Consider the following 21,462-nt stretch of genomic DNA (forward strand, 5'->3'; position numbering starts at 1 on the left):
ATAGATGTGATGTCTATTCACAATCCTGACACCTCGGTAACGTTTGTGTATGATTTACAGCACAGCACATCAAGATCACGCTGCGCTGTCATTTACAGCGTAATCTCTCGAGATTATGCTTGCTGTGCTGTAAATCCCACACAAACGTTACCGAGGTGTCAGGATCAGTGGCGTAACTACCACAGCATGAGGGGGCCCGCAGCATGAGGGGGCCCGCTTCGCCCGCCGGCACGGCCCCCCCTACCATGGCCGGAGGCTCCGCTAGCAGCTGCTATGGCTGCTACAGCGCGACGACACTGAAGGGGTTGTTTCTACAAAAGACATGCATCCCCTATCCACAGGATAGGGGATACATGTGGGATCACTGTCAGCGATAAGTTTAACGGGGGACCGAAAGTCCCCCAAAGTTCTCCATGACAAACCTCGGACTTCCGGGGTCTGTCTGCAGCTCAATTGAAATGACTTGCACACCGGTCGCGCTTGTGCGCATGCGTGACCAGCGCGCCTTTCATTTTTATTGAACTGCAGACGCCGGAAGTCCAAGGTTTGTCATGGAGAACTTCGGGGAACTTTCGGTCCCCCGTTCTCCTTATCGCTGCCAGCGATCACACATGTATCTCCTATCCTGTGGATAGGGGATGCATGTCTTTTGTAGGACAAACTATAGGCCGTTTTTTGTTGGGGGCTGCATGGCGTTACCTACAGGGGGGGGTTTAGGGCTGTATGGCGTTATCTACAGGGGGGGCTGTCTGGCGTTATCTACATGGGGGGCTGTCTGGCGTTATCTACAGGGGGCTGTCTGGCGTTATCTACAGGGGGGCCGTCTGGCGTTATCTACAGGAGGGGCTGTCTGGCGTTATCTACAGGGGGGGCTGTCTGGCGTTGTCTACAGGGGGGTGTATGGCGTTATCTACAGGGGGTGTATGGCATTATTTACAGGGGGTGTAAGGCGTTATCTACAGGGGGAGGCCTGTATAGCGCTATCTACAGGGGGAGGGCTGTATGATGTTATCTACAGGTGGAGGGCTGTATAGCGTTATCTACAGGGGGAGGGCTGTATGACGTTATCTACAGGGGGAGGGCTGTATGACGTTATCTACAGGGGGCTGTATGGTGCTAACTATAGGGGGCGCTGTGTGGCGGAATCTATAGGGAGGCACTATCTACAAGGGGGGGTTGAGTGATACCCAGGGGAGGGGGGGCCCCAGTCAAAAGTTTGCTATGGGGCCCAGTCTTTCCTAGTTACGCCCTTGGTCAGGATTGTGAATAGACATCACGTCCTGGCTGGTAGTGATGTCTATTAACTCTCAGGACGCCTCAGTAACGTTAATGTGTGTGTATGTGGCTGCACATAGTGATCTAGTAAGATCACTATGTGCTGACTAAATGAATGGAGAGAAGTGTATGACGCTGATTGGTCACTGATTGGTCAGCGTCATACACTTCTCTGTACAACGCCCACTTGGTCAAAAAGTAAAACAAGCACAGTTGTCCATTGAGAAACTCATTAGCATAAATCTAATATAGGTCAAAAAAGATCGTTTTTCTAAATAAAAAACTGCTGTAATCTACATTACAGAGCTGATCACATTATGTAGAAGATAGGGCACTTATAATGTGGTGACAGAGCCTCTTTAACTTGCACAGTAAACGCACTAAAAAAACAAAAAACATTTCAAACACCAGATTTGATCACCTTATCTCTCACAAAAATGAAATAAAAGGTCTTTATTAAATGGATCAAAAAGTCTCATGTGTACCAATAAAAACGACAGCTTGCCCGCAAAAAATAAGCCCTGACACCGACTAATCGACGGAAAAATAAAAAAGTTAAGGCTCCCAGAATATGGTAACACAAAACAAATTTTATTTTTAACAATGCGTTTTTTCCTTGTGAAAGTAGTAAAACATAGAAAAACTATAAAAATTCGGTATCTTCGTAATCATATTGACCCGTAAAATAAAGTTAACATGTCATTTTTATCGCACTGTGCACGCTGTAAAAACAAAACCCAAAAAACTATGGAGTAATCACTGTTTTCTTTCCCATTCCACCCCACAAAGATTTTTTTTCCAGTTTCCCAGTACATTAAGCGGTACAATAAATGGTGCCGTGAAAAACAACAACTCGTCGTGCAAAAAACAAGCCCTCATGCGGCTATATCAATGGAAAAATAAAAAAGTTATGGCTTTTGGAAGGCGGGGAGGAAAAAGCAAAAATTAGAAAACTAAAAATGGCTGTGGAGGAAAGGGGTAATTGGGTTATAAAGTTTTAGCAAATAAAGGTTATTCTTTGTATAATTAAAATTTTCAGAATCTCTGCTTGCTGCATTCAATAGGAACCTTCACTGTTTACTTCCAGGGAATAAAAACCTGTCCTGGTCATGAGATGGACACACAGGTGCAGAACAGTATATGTATCAGAGGTGAATCTGGTGAGATTCTAAAATGTATCTATACCATCAGGAGATAATTTGGACTGTAAACAGATGTTATTCTGGACCCACGAGTGGCACTAAAGTTGGACACTTTTCTTACTACCTTAGAAATGGCTTCAAAAAATTAATCTCAGGTACCTACTGGAGAAAGGTACGAATAGCCATAAAACATTTCCTAATAACCAGAGAACAAGAGATAAGAAAAGAAGAAATGTTACAATCAGATGATTAGGTCTTAATAAGATATAACAGAGGTAGCGATCCACCTGAGCGGCTGCAAGCGGTATAATATGTGAGTCAGTACTCCTACACTCTCAGGCCTGAATTTATTTTTATGTTTAAAAGTTTACTTACTTTTTATTTTGTTTGAGCAAACTAAAAGTTCCAGTTATTTCGAGATCATGTTCATTGCACACAACACCTACACCTTTGCATAACACATTGAAAATATAACCCTTGAGGCCAAGACTCCCACAAACACTACAACACCCCTCTCAGAATTGCTGCAGCTAGCTTCTTAAAGTGTACATTCACTTATTTGGTAGCCATACTGACATACTTCATATGAGAAGAAAGGGTAAAACAGCTTTTTAGGGGGAGTTTGTACTTGACCTGCCTAGGTAGAGTCGTGTGTTAACCTTAAACCATACTATCCCCCATCCCCATTTAGTAACGACACATGACACCGAGGTTGGATGTGAAATGGCCACAGCAGCCGTTTATTAATTTCACAGTTTTATAAAAACAATTTAAATCCGAAACATTCGGATAACTAGTTAGGAATCCACCAGAGAATTCCTCCTAATAATTCACATGACCCAACATGGGTCAGAATCATAAATAACAATTAAACGTTAACATTAACCCGAGCAGAGGAAGTCCTTGAAGCCCCTTCAGATGTTCCTTTCAAGAACACACCGAATTAGCCATCTGCAAACCACTAATTACCTCCAGCCGTAAACCAGCTCGGAAGCACCGTTCACCTCTGCAGATGGCTCCAACCACTAGAAGTCCACTTCAAGGGGATAACACCCGATGAAGCCCTCAAGTGATATACCGACCACTAGAAGTCCACTTCAAAGGGATAACACCCGATGAAGCCTTCAAGTGACATACCTTCTACCAGAAGACCACTTCAAAGGGATAACACCCGATGAAGTCTTCAACCATGTACCTTTTTTGGGGGACGCATACCCCCGATGCGACCCCCCCACCATTTTGTACTGACTGGCCTCAAGGACTCCCCCCGCCAGCTGCCATGACAACAGAACCTACTCCGGAAAAAAGAAAAACATGTTAAATAAGCACACAAAATAAAACACAACGCTCATAGCCAGACGTACATAAGACCTAAGGAGTAACAAAACAAGGGTGGGAGGGTGGGAGCTTTGCTTACTGTGTGTTACTCCTCCCGCTGCTTCCGGCTCAATGCCGAGAAACAGCGGGAAGCGCAGTAACGGCCCCCCCGCCCCCCTTAACTCCTCCCCGTCCCTCCTTCAGCTCCTTCAACTTTCCCTGACCTCGTAACATTAACCCTTTCCCTACCAGGACGGTCATGTCGGCTTCCCTTAAGCCTGCAGCTGCGTCCAGCCTCTTCTTGACCTGCCTAGGTAGAGTCGTGTGTTAACCTTAAACCATACTATCCCCCATCCCCATTTAGTAACGACACATGACACCGAGGTTGGATGTGAAATGGCCACAGCAGCCGTTTATTAATTTCACAGTTTTATAAAAACAATTTAAATCCGAAACATTCGGATAACTAGTTAGGAATCCACCAGAGAATTCCTCCTAATAATTCACATGACCCAACATGGGTCAGAATCATAAATAACAATTAAACGTTAACATTAACCCGAGCAGAGGAAGTCCTTGAAGCCCCTTCAGATGTTCCTTTCAAGAACACACCGAATTAGCCATCTGCAAACCACTAATTACCTCCAGCCGTAAACCAGCTCGGAAGCACCGTTCACCTCTGCAGATGGCTCCAACCACTAGAAGTCCACTTCAAGGGGATAACACCCGATGAAGCCCTCAAGTGATATACCGACCACTAGAAGTCCACTTCAAAGGGATAACACCCGATGAAGCCTTCAAGTGACATACCTTCTACCAGAAGACCACTTCAAAGGGATAACACCCGATGAAGTCTTCAACCATGTACCTTTTTTGGGGGACGCATACCCCCGATGCGACCCCCCCACCATTTTGTACTGACTGGCCTCAAGGACTCCCCCCGCCACCGCGAAACAGGCCTTGACCACCTTAAGCCTGTGAGTTCCTCCACACCACCACCGCCCTTTCTATGCCTTCTGCTATAGCCAAGCTCCAAATATCAATGCCAACCTCGGTCAGATGAACCCCGTCACTCCTCCAGAAATTCCCCAATCCTGACTCCAAATCCCTATGCCTCACGCAAATGCCCCCGTTCTTCGCCACAAAACGGGACACCGCCCGGTTAACTTTTATCCGAGCCTTATTGACTCTCTCCACCGATCTAGCTAACCGCCAATGCTTCCTTGGGACTATGTCCGACCACACTACCACCAACTTGGGATAAGATACCCACAAACACAACAAATCATGTTTGATATCCCGCACCAACTCACGAAAAGGGCGGACTCCTAAGTCATTCCCACCCACGTGCAACACTAAAACCTCCGGAACCCTATCGAGCCGCACATATGTCTGGAATTCCGCCAACACCCTGTTCCACGACATACCTCTAAACCCCAGCCAATGCACAACCGCATCCTGTCGCGGAATGCGCAACTGGCGACCATCCGGGCGGACGTCCGCCCTCAAAGCCCCCCAGTGCACGTATGAATGACCCATCAACCACACCAGACAAGGAGGCGAATCTGAAACGGAAAACACAGTTAGGCACCACCATATAACATTTGCAAGCATAACAACAAAATTACAACATATGGGGGCGGACATAAGACTTAAACCTTTTAGACTCCCAACGACCAATACGCCTCACCCCCTCATCATCCAACCCCCAGCGCCCTGCTTCCGTTGCTGCGCCAATCCGGAAGGAATGAGATGAATATGAGCCTGCTGCAACCCCAACCGCCGTCAAACATTTTTTAAAAACAGCTCCAAACTGAAACCTGGACAAGAACGACCCGTCCACATGACGTAACAAAGGCAAATCTGGAGACCCCCTGTTTTTTGTAAAACCCCGCATGCACTCTACTGGGCACATGACCGACCCCGGGAGAGCGAACAAAACTATCAGTTTTCCCTTCCCTAATTGGTCAGTTTTTGATCTACGCAACCATACCTCCAACCGATCTGCAAAAAGGCACACCTCCCCAGATCTCAGCCCCCCTGCCTGTTTAGTACTTGGCGACACCAACTCACCTACTCTAAATGCTCCGAAGAACGCCAACGAGAAAGCCAACCGAAACAAATCCATTTCATCTGAAGAACGACATACCGATGCCAATGAACCGCCCAACAAGCCCAGCAAAGCAAACGACACCGGCCTTCTACTATCCGCCTCCACCCTACCTCTGCGCAACCCCTTCAAAGCCTGCGATACCAGAAATTCCTTCGATACATCCCGCAAGCCCCGCAACTTAAGCCCAAACGCCACCGCGGATATAAACCGGTTCACCTTCGCTACTGAAAACCCCCCCTCCCAGGCATCCCCTAACCAATACAAAAGTGCCACCAACCTGTCTCTATCCGTATTGACATCACCCAACTCTCTTACCCACTCCTCCCACTGCCTCCAACAAGCAGCATAAGCCCTCCACGTCGTGCGCGCCAAAGACCTTTGTAACAGCTGCTCTACGGGACCGATACCAGATCCCATAGATGATCCGGACACGCCAAACCGAGACGTTCCGCTCCCGGGGCCAATTCCCGAAACCGGTCCCACTGCGAGCGAGAAAGAGCATCAGCAACACAATTCCGTACACCCGGGACATGCACCGCCACCACCCACGCGTTCAGCGACAAACACACCAACACTAAATGTCGCAACAATTGAACTACCGGAGGAGAGGACGCCGTGATGTTATTAATGGCAAGCACCACCCCCATGTTGTCGCAGTAAAAACGGACCTTCTTATCCCTGAGCCTGTCCCCCCAAATGGTAGCCACCACCACGATGGGAAACAGCTCGAGCAGGGCCAGATTCCGCGTCAATCCACTGGACACCCAGCTAGCCGGCCATTGACCTGCGCACCACGGACCCCCCCCGTAAGCTCCAAAGCCACCCGCCCCAGCCGCATCCGTGAAAATATTCAGATCACTCGTATCCTGCGCTGGGGCCATCCATAGCGAGCGACCATTGTACTGGCCCAAGAAGTCATCCCAAACCTGAAGATCAGCTCGGTGCTCCTCCTTGAGCCTCACAAAATGATGCGGCGCCCGCACTCCCGCCGTTGCCGCCGCCAACCTTCTACCAAACACCCTCCCCATCGGCATAATCCGGCAGGCGAAATTCAACTTCCCCAGCAGCGACTGAAGCTCCCTCAGCGACATTTTCTTCCTTCTACAAGCCCGTCGCACCTCCAGCCTCAAAGCACCCAACTTATCCGCCGGGAGCCGACACTCCATTGCCACCGAGTCAATTTCGATTCCCAAGAAAGAAATCGTCGCTACCGGGCCCTCCGTTTTTTCCGGCGCCAAAGGGATCCCAAAATCCCTCGCCACCTTCTGCAGGGCATGAAGCAAGTTACCGCAAACCGGCGAACCCCCCGGGCCAACGCACAAAAAATCATCTAAGTAATGGATCAACGAATCGACCCCGGATACTCCCCTCGTTACCCACTCCACGAAGCTACTAAACGCCTCGAAGTATGCACAAGAAAGAGAACACCCCATCGGAAGGCACCGATCCACGTAAAAGGCCCCATTCCAAAAACAACCCAACAGCCGTTGGCTTTCTGGGTGGACCGGCAACAACCTGAACGCCGCCTCGATGTCGGTTTTTGCTAGCAGCGCCCCCGGACCCGCAGCCCGCACTAACCCCACCGCCTTATCGAATGAGGTATAAACTACGGAACACAACTCGTGATCAATCCCGTCATTTACCGACGAACCTTTGGGATACGATAAATGTTGAATCAAACGAAACTTTCCGGGCTCGCGTTTAGGGACAATACCCAAAGGGGACACAACTAAATCTTTTACCGGCGACTCCACAAATGGCCCCGACATGCGCCCCAACGAAACTTCTTTTAACAACTTTTCCGACACGACTTCCGCATGCAAGTAAGCCGATTTTAAATTTCTCCGCGTAACCGGAACCTCATAAGTAGGCGGAGGAATAACAAAACCAACACTAAACCCTTCATAAAGCAACTTAGCTGCCGCCCTATCCGGATACTCATTTAGATAAGGGGCCATCCTTTCCACCCTCACCGGCGACACCCCCTTGACCAGCCCCGTGCTGGTTCCCGGACCTCTTTTTCCGCAGACATTTTGCCGCCCCGTGTGATGCACCATTACACTCGGAGCACACGTGCTTGAACTTGCACGTGGCCCCAAACTTGCACTGGCCTTCATTGAATTGCCAGCAAAACCCCGCCTTTCCCCCGCCGCTTGGTCCACTCTGACTAGTCTGGCCTCCCTGGCCACCGCTCCCGGGAAAGGGCTGCCTAACCGGAGCCGTAACCTGTAACCAGAGAGCAATATCCTTCTGGTCCCACCGAATCGCCGGCCGAACCGCCTTCCGCTGACGGAATTGCTCATCATATCGCAGCCACGCCTGACCCCCATACGCCCTATGAGCCTCCCCAATAGCATCAAAATAACAAAATAACGCCGAACAATTTTCCGGCGCCTTTTCCCCTATCACACTAGCCAATATGGCGAACGCCTGCGACCAATTAACGAACGTCTGCGGGATAAGCCTATACCGCCGCCGTTCCTCCTCGTCCTTTTTACTCTCATCCCGCTTGCTCTTATCCAAATTGAATTTAGCCAGCGGCAAGAGAGAAAAAATTTCAACGTATTCATCTTTCCAGATCCGATCACGCACCTCCTGCTTTAAATGCGCCCCCAACGGACCCTCAAAACAAACATACACCTCCCCCCGAGCACGATCGTCCATGCGCACTCGATCGCCGTCCTTCTGTGCCTCAGTCTGCACCGACACCGCGACCGCCTCTCTAACCGCCACCACAGGACGCGCCTGCAACGATCCCACGTCCCTGGGGCCTTCCCAAACTACCGCAGGGGACACTTCCGTTACAACCGGCGCCGCGGCCCTATCAAGGCGCCCCACCAGCTCCCGTAAGCAACCCACTAAATCTGCCAAACCCGCTCCGTCGCGTCCGCCCGCGCCACTACCGGCCCCCGATGCTATGCTAGCAGCCCCCCCGCCGACACCCGACATAAAAATCGCTGGATAAGACAATAATGGAGTTATACACTCACCGGGCTGCACAGGCGCTGTGTTCCCGTCAGCCGGACCATCCTGACCTCGACGATAGACGTCCAGTTCACCTTCCTCCAGTTCTTCTCTCGCCGACGACTGTCCCTCCCAACGACATCTTCGGAAAGGGGATGAGGACGCGCTGACCGATGGGCCGGCAACCTGCCGCCCGACCGCCGGGACCCAGACTTCCGACCGGACCTGTTGCCTCGACGTCGCTGCAGATCTAGTCGTCCGTCTAGACGATCCTGACGAAGCCTGCCCCCTGGCCGGAACATCACCATGCGGGGCGGCCGTACCTTGCTCTCGACATCTTCCATCTGATGGGGGAGGGGTGACAGGGAGCCCGGCCTGCGACTCCCTGCTTACCGCCGGACCCCGTCGCGGCCTGGGATTCCTGCCAGGACGCAGGGCCTGGGAAGGGGCGGTCCTCCCAGCTGCCTGGCCTGCAGCGTCCGGGATCGGGCTCCCTCTGCGACGCCGTGTCCGCGGGACTACCTCCGGACTAAGGCGCTCTGGAGGTCGGGACCGCCGAGAGGGACGGGTCGACACAGCCTGCATCGCCGTCACCCCTGCCACCGCTCTCTGCCTGCCCAGCGCAGGAGCGGTTGTTGCCGACTCCCCCCCCGCCGCCATAGCCATGCTCGTAGGGGGGCCGGGGGAGGGGAGCCTGTCCCTTACAACAGACCCCGAACGCCGTGCCCGACGTGGCGAAACAGCGTCCGGGATCCGCGTTAATGCACCAGCCATCCGGGACCGTGGTGCACAGCAGCGGCGCGCAGCCGCTCTAAAATCAAGGCCTCTGCCATTACTAAAAAACCGGGCAACGGGGAGCTTTGCTTACTGTGTGTTACTCCTCCCGCTGCTTCCGGCTCAATGCCGAGAAACAGCGGGAAGCGCAGTAACGGCCCCCCCGCCCCCCTTAACTCCTCCCCGTCCCTCCTTCAGCTCCTTCAACTTTCCCTGACCTCGTAACATTAACCCTTTCCCTACCAGGACGGTCATGTCGGCTTCCCTTAAGCCTGCAGCTGCGTCCAGCCTCTTCTATTCTGCCAGTAGCAAGCTGAAGTCATGCCAGAGGTATACAAGAAATAAATCTGCATCCCAAATTACATTCTAATTACACTGTGAACTAGACGAGACTGTGTCATACCTGCAAGAAAGAAAACAAAAAGACAAAAAACAACAACGTAAGGTTAACAGATAACAGACACTCGAAATTAATCACCTGAAAATGCCCTTCATCCATATAGAGCCCGCTGTGAACTGAGGTCATGTTATATTAATTGTAGAAGACCTCAACCAGCCTTTGCTGTAAAAGCAGATTTACCTAAATGAGTGTGAATTATAGCCTAATAATAAAGGTTTATGACACACACACACAGTGTTTCTGAAAATGGAGAGTTCTGCATTTAGGATGGAAAGATAGAAAATCATTGGTCCGTTGATATCTAAATAACGGAGGAGGGTAGGAAAAAATTTAAAGTGCCCCAGGATTTGTGCATCCCTGCCCATTACATGCTGCACTCAGCTGCACATGTATGGGCAGCTGAAAGGTTCTCTTTAACATTGATAACGTATAATCTCTAGAATGGGAGACTGCACTGTCCCAGGAAGACTGTAGTGGGGAGGAGTTGTATTGAGCGCTGGACGAGCATGCGTGTGGAAACTCAATACAACTCCATGGGAAGTATTATAGCTTTAACTTTAAAATGGAGCATGGTGCGGCCATGTGCGTGATCAGCCACCGATTCATACAACTCCTCCTGCTTGGGCTGTACAGTTGGGGGGGGGGCCACGAGGGTCCCCCATTTTAGACACCCACGGATCTGACATTTAACACCTATACAGTTAAATGTTAATAAATGGAATACGCCTTTAAAAATCATCAAATTCTGATTGTTGATAATAATTCTCATATCTACAGTCAATCCCATTTTATTCCTGTTTAAAAAAATTAAAAAAATACCATCAAAGTAGTAAAGTGGGAAACAAATTCTTTGTCTGGTGCTGATGACTGGCAGGAAATGGAAAGAACTTTCAGGTTGATGTTTTTGTACCATGGTGTTATGGCATCTAAAAAAAAGTCTAAGGCCACGTTCACACATGGCAGAATTTTTTCGCTGCAAATGTTGGTGCAGATTCGGGGAAGGTGGGCAACCAATCTGCACCAACATTTGCATATTTGACAGGTAATTCACACGTTGCAGATATCACAGTGGACTTGCCACAGATTTCAGTTATTGCATTGCAAAGGCTGTATTCCGCAGTGAAATTCCGCTGCTTCTCCGCAACATAATGTGCCTGCTGGGGGGGGGGGGGGGGAATTCTGCACCGCTGCCTGATTTCCGCACAGTTATTTTCCGCAACGTCTGAACTAAGTTTCCTAAAAATGTATAGAAACAAATGTAAAAAGCGGCTGCTGCAGAATTCCGCTGGCCTAAAGGGATCTGTCCTGGTAATATCTTCTGTTTAAGGGTTTGACCCACGACAACCCCTTTTTTACTTTTATAACCTGTCAACAAGGTGGTGTTACCTTTTCTAAGAACGAAGCCTTAGTCCCAGTTTTTGGCTGAAAAGCAGAACAACCATGGGCTATCATTCTCCATAGGCTTGGGTGGGGGCATCAGAAATAGTTAAACATGCTCATTTGTCTACATTCAATGCCACTACATCACAACCTTGCAGGGGCATACATAGAGATGAGGGGCCCCCTGTAATGACTGGCAGGTATGTGGACCCACAGGGCCACTCAGCCGTAATGGAGCAGCTGCTGATCAACAGAGTCTATGGGAGTCAGTGATGATAAAGTACCTGGAAAGTTAGAGGTGGGTATATGCCAGACAATCAGGGGAAGTAGGCCTGTGCAGGACAATGGAACTTGGCTAGGACACCGGATAGGAATAGTGCAGTCGTCTTAGACACTGGACTTGGCTAGGACACCGGATAGGAGTAGTGCAGTCTTCTTGGACACTGGACTTGGCTAGGACACCGGACAGGAATAGTGCAGTTGTCACAGACACTGGACTTGACTAGGACACCGGACAAGAGTAGTGCAGTCATCTCAGACACTCGACTTAGCTAGGACACCAAACAGGAGTAGTGCAGTCGTCTCAGTCACTGGACTTGGCTAGGACACCGTGCAGGAGTAGTGCAGTCGTCTCAGACACTGGACTTTGCAAGGGCACCGGGACACAGATGGTGAAGTCCTCTCAGACACTCACCTTGGCACGGGCACTAGACACAGATGGTGAAGTCATCTCGGACTCTCGATTTGGCACGGGCACCAGACATGGATGGTGAAGCCATCTCAGATACTCGATTTGGCACGGCCACCCGACACAGACGGTGACGTAGTCTCGGACACTAGATTTGGCACGGCCACCTGACACAGATGGTGACGTAGCCTCGGACACTAGATTTGGCACGTGCACCAGACACAGATGGTACAGTCATCATGGACACTCGATTTGGCACGGGTACCGAGCACAGATGGTGAAGTTGTCTCGGACACTCGATTTGGCACTGGAACTGGACACATACTGGATATGGGATTCAGGATACGGGATACAGCTAAGGAACCATTCGCAAGACAAACATAGGGAAGACACAATATTGCTCATATGGTTGTGTTCAGATGGCACTGGTTTCTTTGGGTGCTCGAGGTAGGGTCCCAACCCGGGTGTAGGTTAAGAATTTGTACTCGGCACACCTTGCTTGTGTTACAAAAATATATATTTTTATTATGGATGCCAGAGGCTGCATGTGCGACGTCGACGTTTCGGTCAGACAGACCTTCGTCGGGCACTGAGCCGTGCTGGGGACTGGATCGGTACAAAATATGATGCGTATATAGCGCTGCTGTGGTCAGTAACCGGCGGCTTACCGCTCTGTGTTTTGTACCGATCCAGTCCCCAGCACGGCTCAGTGCCCGACGAAGGTCTGTCTGACCGAAACGTCGACGTCGCACATGCAGCCTCTGGCATCCATAATAAAAATATATATTTTTGTAACACAAGCAAGGTGTGCCGAGTACAATATTGCTCAGGCAAGGAAGGAGTGGGCAGAGTTCCTTTTAAAGTTCCAGGTGTGCTGGGATAGGTTGGGAAAGGACCTGTGCGCTGGCCCTTTAAGATGCACTACGGGCATCAGCTGAAGAGGAGAGCAGTCCGCGTCTCAGAGGGAGGAGACTTCAGCACGTCTTCAGAGGTCTGTGGTCACGACTAAGTGGAAGATGCTGGCGGTCAGTGAATTCAGCCGTTATAGCCCCATAGCAAAGTAAAAAATTGGGCCTCTTTCGTGTGATGGTTTTTACCACCCTAACAACCTGTTGTTTGCACCCTATCTCATTTCCTTGATTCTTGGGTTCATTTTCTTGTTTACTTATATATATTAGGGCCTGTGGATGGATCCCTGCATGGGTCTTCACCACCCACTATAATAAGGGATGCAGCCAACCTGGGCCCCATCTATGGACTCCATAGCAGCTTCCCGGTCTGTCTCGGGTACGTACGCCTTTGCATGCTTGTTACATCGTGACCGGCTGTATTTTATATGGTAAGTTCAGCAGAAAGTCACAGTCCCATTCACCTGTAAGTGGCTGCTTTCCTGTGACATTATTTGAGTAAACTCTCTCCTTAACCTGAGAACAGCGGCGAGAATATAAACAGGAAATGTGTGTTTAGGTGGGAGTCCTGTGGAATCTTATACTGCTGACCACAGAGGAGATGGGAGAAAGGAAATGGGAAAAACATTGTAAAAACCCAAGTGACTAATGTGTATCAACAGCCTGGAATATTCTTTGCAGTGCTGGTACCTGGAGTCCCAGACATGCACACGTCTCCAGATTATTGTTATTTTTCTTCTAATAATATTCTATATAAAAGAAGATGTTTACAATAAAAGCTTCACAAGGAGGTTTGGACTGCGTTGTCATGCTGTAATTGTACCTGGTCTAGTGCCAGGCAGGGAATGAGCATACGGGTATGTTCACACAGGGCAGATACGCTGCATAAAGGTACACAGCATATCCACCCTGAAGCCCCAACGGAATTCTGCACGAAAAACCGCACCAAAATGTGGTGCAGTTTTACAGCCGGAATGTCTGCTGTGGAAAACGGCACATAAAATAAAAAAAACGCAATACTTACCCATAGCCATCGCAACGCGTCCCTCTGACGTACTGCAGCCCAGCCTCCTGGGATAACGTTTTATCCCATGTGACCGCTGCAGCCTGTGATTGGCCGCAGCAGTCACATGGGATGAAATGTCATCCCTGGAGGCCGGGCTTGGTGCAGGAGCAGAGAGATCTGGGTAAGTATAGACTTTTTTTTCTGAGTTGTGACTTTTGCGGCGAAATCGTAGCTTTTCCACTGAAAAAATGGCAATATCTGCTTTCTGCAACAGAAAACCAGCGATTCCGCAGCATAAATTGACATGCTGCAGATTAAGAAAATGCACCACAGGTAAATTTTTAAATGTTTTCTCAGTGTTTTTTTACGCAGCATGTGGATGAGATTTGTTCAAATCTCATCCACTCTGCTGCTACTGAAATACGCTGCAGATTTTCCGCAATGAAATCCGCAGTTTTTACACTACGTGTGCGCCCGGCCTACCACTTCACTTCTATAGACACAGGTAGACATCAAAAGGCAAATCTATTAGCGTAGTAAAATATTGTCATCACTGGGCGTAAATGTGCCAATAACAGGTCTATAATGACAGCTGTGCAGTAAATCATGGATGCCCTGATCAGATGAGCGTTCCAATATGTTTTCAGCATCTTAACATATATTGTCCATATAACATATAAACTTAAAACGTCCTGTGATTTGGGAGTCACGTGTTGGGATTTATGTCTTAATGCTATAGTTTCCCTTCTGGATACTTTTACATTTTAAAGGTGCTTCAGGTAGAAAACAATTTGCAGTGCTGGAGAGGATAAAGTTGTATCTTGTCTAAGGGTATGTTCACACGAGGGCGTCCGTAACGGCTGAAATTACGGGGATGTTTCCGCCTGAAAACATCCCCGTAATTTCAGCCGTAACGGCATGTGCAGGCGCTTGAACGCCGCGTCCATTACGGACGTAATTGGCGCTGCTATTCATTGGAGCTCCAATTACGGCCAAAGAAGTGACAGGTCACTTCTTTGACGCGGGTGTCTATTTACGCGCCGTCATTTGACAGCGGCGCGTAAATTACGCCTCGTGTGAACAGACAAACGTCTGCCCATTGCTTTCAATGGGCAGATGTTTGTCAGCGCTATATAGGCGCTATTTTCGGACGTAATTCGGGGCAAAAACGCCCGAATTACGTCCGTAATTAGTGCGTGTGAACATACCCTAATACACACAACATAGTGTGTGGGGTTTAGGGTCAGGGCTACAAACAGACTTTATAGTGCAACTGCTTCAATTTAATCTTTGGCAGAACTTTACTACCCATGTCTTTTTTATTGATACAGTATACTTGTTCCAAAAAAAGTAACATAAAAATGTATGTACATGCAACTCAATAACAATTTTTGTGTAGCCCCAGCCTAATATAAAGCAAATTGATAAACAGGCATTTTCAATATGCAATGTCCGATCAAGGGAAGGGGGAGACAGATGGGAGATATACATAGACATATGGAATCCAGAACCCTTGTGTACATATTTCCAAGGGCCATGGTTAGGAATAAAAACAACACAAAAATGGGAGGTGAAGAATGAAACATTAACCTTGAAGGTGAAGGGTTTCTCATTACCTAATCTTTTTAAGGACTAGTTCAAATGATGACATTGTGACAGTGTTGGAGATTCATGTGGATGAAGCACATCTTCATTCAGAAATTGTAAATTGCAGCAGACGCTAAGACTGTGTTCACATGACACGGTCAAATTGCATTTTTTTGACCTGATTTGCCGTCATGGCTAATAGAAGAGTGGACCTGTCCCCATACTATGCCGCCCTCACATTGTGCAGCATAATCTAATAACAGATCGGCTTTAATAGCTTTCTGCATGTATGATTTCTGATTGTCTGTGTATATTGTGACATTGATTTATTCTGGAATGTTTGAGGATGTGATCAGTATCACATATTCTTTTCATAGAGCATCTAAGTTTACCCCTTAGCACTCCGAGACATACATGCACAACGTGATTGCGGGCTGCTGATGCGTAACCATGGCAATTGGGTGGGCCTTACAATGGCCACATGGTCTGTCATAGGCGTTTTGCCTGCGCATAAGCCACTTACCTGCTCCGTGTGTCATCAGCGTATTATGCGCGGCTGCGTGCTTTTCGCGCAGCCGCCATCATTATGACACGCCATTTGGATGTTTGTAAACAGAAAAGCACGTGGTGCTTTTCTGTTTACATTCATCCTTTTGACAGCTGTTGCACGAAACAGGCAGTTCGCACGGAAGTGCTTCCGTGCGGCATGCGCGGTTTTCACGCACCCATTGACTTCAATGTGTGCGTGATGCGCGAAATACGCCGAGATATTGAACATGTCGCGCTTTTTACGCAGCGGACAAACGCTGCGCAAAAAGCACGGACTGTCTGTACTGCCCCATAGACTTCTATTGGTCCATGCGAGCCGCGTGAAAACCACGCGGCCTGCACAGACGCAATAGCCATTCATTCAGGGGTTAAGTAATAATTTGGCCTTCACTTTTCGCCTATAGTATGTAGTTTGCCTTAATTTAAGTTATTATTTGAAAAAAGTGGTCACATTAGAAGATAGAGGTGGATTCATCGCAGAATGTGGGGAAGCAGGAACTTCAGTTCAGCTTCTCGTAGTGAAAGGCAAGAAGAAGGTGAGAAGACCAGGAGGGAACTTTTCTATCAACAAGAGAACGTATGTAAAGAGGCTTTTCTCTCTTTCACATATGTGGACTGAACAGGACTCCACGTCACCTATGAAGGTAGAGGTGGGGGTTGGTCCCATGATGACCATCTGCACTAAGAGAGACTGATGACCTGGAATAGTTCAGTTTCCTGTAAGAAGGATGCCTAGCTAAACTGTGCCATATGGCAACACACAGATTGGATGGAGCAGACAATGTTATTCCAGATGTAAAAAACAAACCACTGTTCATTTAAACCAACAAAGTGTAACATTAGATAGATAGATAGATAGATAGATAGATAGATAGATAGATAGATAGATAGATAGATAGATAGATAGATAGATAGATAGATAGATAGATAGATAGATAGATAGATAGATAGATAGAGATAGATAAATAGATAGATAGATAGATAGATAGATAGATAGATAGATAGATAGATAGATAGATAGATAGATAGATAGATAGATAGATAGATAGATAGATAGATAGATAGATAGATAGATAGATAGATAGATAGATAGATAGATAGATAGATAGATAGATAGATAGATAGATAGATAGATAGATAGATAGATAGATAGATAGATATGAATTAGATATCATCATACTTTAATTATTATATATTTAAAATAGATGTTTATAATAGAGTTTACCTATTACATGTACATAAAAAAATATATGTATATTCGCCGCATTATGACATCAGAATGCACCAATTTTACACATGCCCCTCATCACTTCATGCGGGAAATACGCTTCTGGTGTTGCCTGGACAGTCGTGTCGTTTTCCTGAATCCTCCTTCATTGTTATTATATCACAGAAAAGGTTTTGCCGGAGATAGGTGTTAAAGGCGACTGTGCGGTGTGGCAGTGGTTTTAGAAATGTTCAGCCCTGACATGTTTTTATGTAAGACCGTGCCACAAAACAATGTGGTTGTTTCTGTAGCAGGTGAATGGAACTGATTTTCAGTCATAAAAATTTCTGCCAAAAAATCTGCTGCGTATGAATCCGCCTAAGTCCTTATTCACACAGTGGAGATTTGACGCAGATTTTGCATGCATTTTTAAAGCTAAAACTAGAATTGGATTCAGGAGAGGAGACACTTTAAGGCCTTCCTTTACATATTTGTTCTGTTTAGAAACCCACACGTAACGGAATTTCTTCAGCAATTCCGTTGAAAGTAGCTGACTTAACTATGCGGCAAAAACGCACCATTTCCTGCGTTTGTTACTGTAGAAAATGGTGCGGATTTTGTTGCATTTTTCTCAATGCTGGGAGATGGCGACATCTCCTCTGAAAAACGCAGCAATTCAGTCCACGTTCTGCAGCAGGAATTGACCTACTGTGGTATGAAAAATACGCGCCGCAGAACAATTTCTGGTTGGAATTTTTATGCAGTGTGTGGATGAGATTTATTAGATCTCACCCACTTTGCTGCTACTGTATTCTGCGTATTTTCTGTCCGTAATTCCGGATGGAAAATACGCAGCAATTCCGCTGTGTGTGGACGAGCCCTTAGGTTCCGTTCCTCGTTTTGGCTTAAAAAATACATGCAAAATCTACATCAAATCTGCACTGTTTGAACAAGGCCTTAGACTACTGCTGCCCTCCAGTGTCAATATGGGGGAAAGTGGTAAGCGGGACTGGTCCCTGTATAAGCCTTTAGCACAGTCACTGCAAATGGAGTGGACAGGCAAAGCTGTCCTGTCTACACGTTCGCCGGAGAGAGTCGTTTCTTGGCTCCGAATTGAGGGCGGAATTTCTTATCAGCTTTATGCCTCTTTCGTGGCATTGAAAAGTTGCAAGTGATGGCGCACGCCATATTTGCGCAATAATTAGCGATTTTTTTGCATTTTATGCTTCTCTCGCCTTTTTTCAAAAGTGGCAATAAAAGTGGTTGGGGTTTAACAAGAGGGGTGTGGCCTACAGCAGACCGAAGATTGACTATACCTTATGCCAGAAATTGGCGTAAATAACAGCGCAGTTTACCCCTGCTCATAGCAGGCGTATATTTGATGTACTGGCGCACGAACATGCAAAAAACACATTAAATTAATTAAAAACTGGACTTCTTAATAAATTTGCCACATTTTGTTCCAGTGCAGTTTTAGTTTAAGATTGGCGTATTTATTTAGTTTTAACCCATTTGCGCAAATGGCCATACCTTGTCCTAAAAGTCTATAGAATATAATGGTACACCCAGTAGGTGGCACTGGCACAGGAGCTGTCTCCCCATCGGTGCCCGGCAACGCGATTGCAGGTCACTGGTGGGTTGCCATGGAAACCAAAGGCCTAACAAATGCCCCCAGGCCTGCCCTGGCTATATGCCTATTTATTGCCTGTCGGTTTTACTTTGAGAGGCAATAATGCTTTAGTATACTGAATATACCAAAGCATTATATAAGCGAAAAGAAGATTGCATTGTGGGATCCCCTAGTGGGGCTAAAAAAAAAAGTTCATCACAGTTTAATAAAGTTTATTAGAAAAAAAAAGTTTTCAGAGTGAAAATAAAATAAAAACATTTTTTCTATGGAGTACTTTTAATTAGCAAAAGGGTTAAAAAAAATATACACATATATGGTATTACCACAGAGAGAAAAGAGCTTGTAGCCAGGAAATTATGTTAAACATTAAAGATTTTTATTAACATATACACAAGTACATTCATATAAAATATATATAGAATACAATATGTAAAAAAGGACAAGACTCTAGAAAAAGTTTCAAGGAGCACACATCAAAAATGTCAATATGCAAAAATTAGGTTTGGCTATATTATCCATTAACACAGAATTTAGTGACTATCGTGAAAAGGTACCTCTTGTGGGGCAGGGTCACATTACAAACAGCCCCATATATAAACAGAGATATTGTATAGGGATCTAGATACCAAGTGTTGCATCAAGATAAGCTACCTTAACTTTGTTACTGAAAGATCAGAGGTGTTGGATAAGGCTTACCTATATTGAATAGCAGTGATAGTACGATGTGTGCTCCAGCACAAAAGCCCCAAGCACAATACCATAGCGAAACGCGCGTTGGGGCTTTTGTGCTGGAGCACACATCGTACTATCACTGCTATTCAATATAGGTAAGCCTTATCCAACACCTCTGATCTTTCAGTAACAAAGTTAAGGTAGCTTATCTTGATGCAACACTTGGTATCTAGATCCCTATACAATATCTCTGTTTATATATGGGGCTGTTTGTAATGTGACCCTGCCCCACAAGAGGTACCTTTTCACGATAGTCACTAAATTCTGTGTTAATGGATAATATAGCCAAACCTAATTTTTGCATATTGACATTTTCGATGTGTGCTCCTTGAAACTTTTTCTAGAGTCTTGTCCTTTTTTACATATTGTATTCTATATATATTTTATATGAATGTACTTGTGTATATGTTAATAAAAATCTTTAATGTTTAACATAATTTCCTGGCTACAAGCTCTTTTCGCTCTGTGGTTTCAATATTTAAATAGAGTTGCCTATCTGATTATATATGGGAGGTCGGCCTATGACCTTGACCTAGCCCTTAGTACTAATGCGTTTTGGAGTGCATATATTGATACATATATGGTATTGTCACAATCGTAACAACCCGCAAAAAACAAGCCCATAGCTACATTGATGGAAAAATAAAAAAGTTATGGTTCTTGGAATGCGACGACATAAATACAATTTTTGGCAGTGAAATTTGCTATTATTCTGCAAAAGTAGTAAAACATTAAAGGGAAACCTGTAGTTATTTGGTATTGCTGTAATCGTACCGACCCATAGAATAAAGGTAACATGTTATTTATGCAGCACGGTGAATAGTGTAAGTTAAAAAACCAAGAAAAGCGAAATTGCTGTTTATTTTCAATCTCCCGCCTCAAAAAAAAGTTACTAAAAATTTATCAAAATGGTGCCATTTAAAAATACAACTCGGCCCGCAAACAACAAGCTATCATACAGCTCCGTTGATGGTGAAAAAAAAACCCAAAACTGTTATACCTCTCAGAATGAGGTGGCACAAAAACAAATTAATTAAATAAAAATGTAATGTACAAAAGTAGAAAAACAGAAAAAAAACTATATCAATTTAGTATCGCTGTGATCATAACGACCCACAGAATAGAGTTCACAAGACATTTTTACTGCATTATGATAACTGTAAAAACAAAACCCCAAAAAACTTTTTTCTATTCACACCCAAAAAAGTTTTTTAATATATTATGTGTACTCCACAATGGTGCAGTTAAAAAATACAACTCGGCCTGCAAAAAACAAGCCCTGATACAGCTTCGTAGATTGAAACATTAAAAAGTTATGACCCTTGAAATGCAGTGATGAAAAAAATGAAAAAATTAAAAAATAGCTGTGTCCTCAAGGCCCAAAATAGCAAAAGAGTTCTAAAGGGTTTCAAGAGACTCTGTCACCACATTATAAGTGCCCTATCTCCTATATAAGGAGATGGGCGCTGTAATGTAGGTGACAGCAGTGCTTTTTATTTAGAAAACGATCTATTTTAAACCACTTTATGAGCAATTTTTAGCTTTATGCTAATGAGTTTTTTAATGCCCAACTGGGCGTGTTTTTACTTTAGACCAAGTGGGCGTTGTACAGAGGAGTGTATGACGCTGACCAATCAGTGACCAATCAGCGTTATACACTTCTCTCCATTCATTTACACTGCACTAGCGATATAGTTACATCGTTATGTGCAGTCACATACACTAACACTAACATTACTGCAGTATCCTGACAATGAATATACATTACCTCCAGCCAGGACGTCATGTGT

The sequence above is a fragment of the Rhinoderma darwinii genome, chromosome 5, assembly GCF_050947455.1.
Source record: "Rhinoderma darwinii isolate aRhiDar2 chromosome 5, aRhiDar2.hap1, whole genome shotgun sequence".
In the NCBI taxonomy this organism is placed as follows: domain Eukaryota; kingdom Metazoa; phylum Chordata; class Amphibia; order Anura; family Rhinodermatidae; genus Rhinoderma; species Rhinoderma darwinii.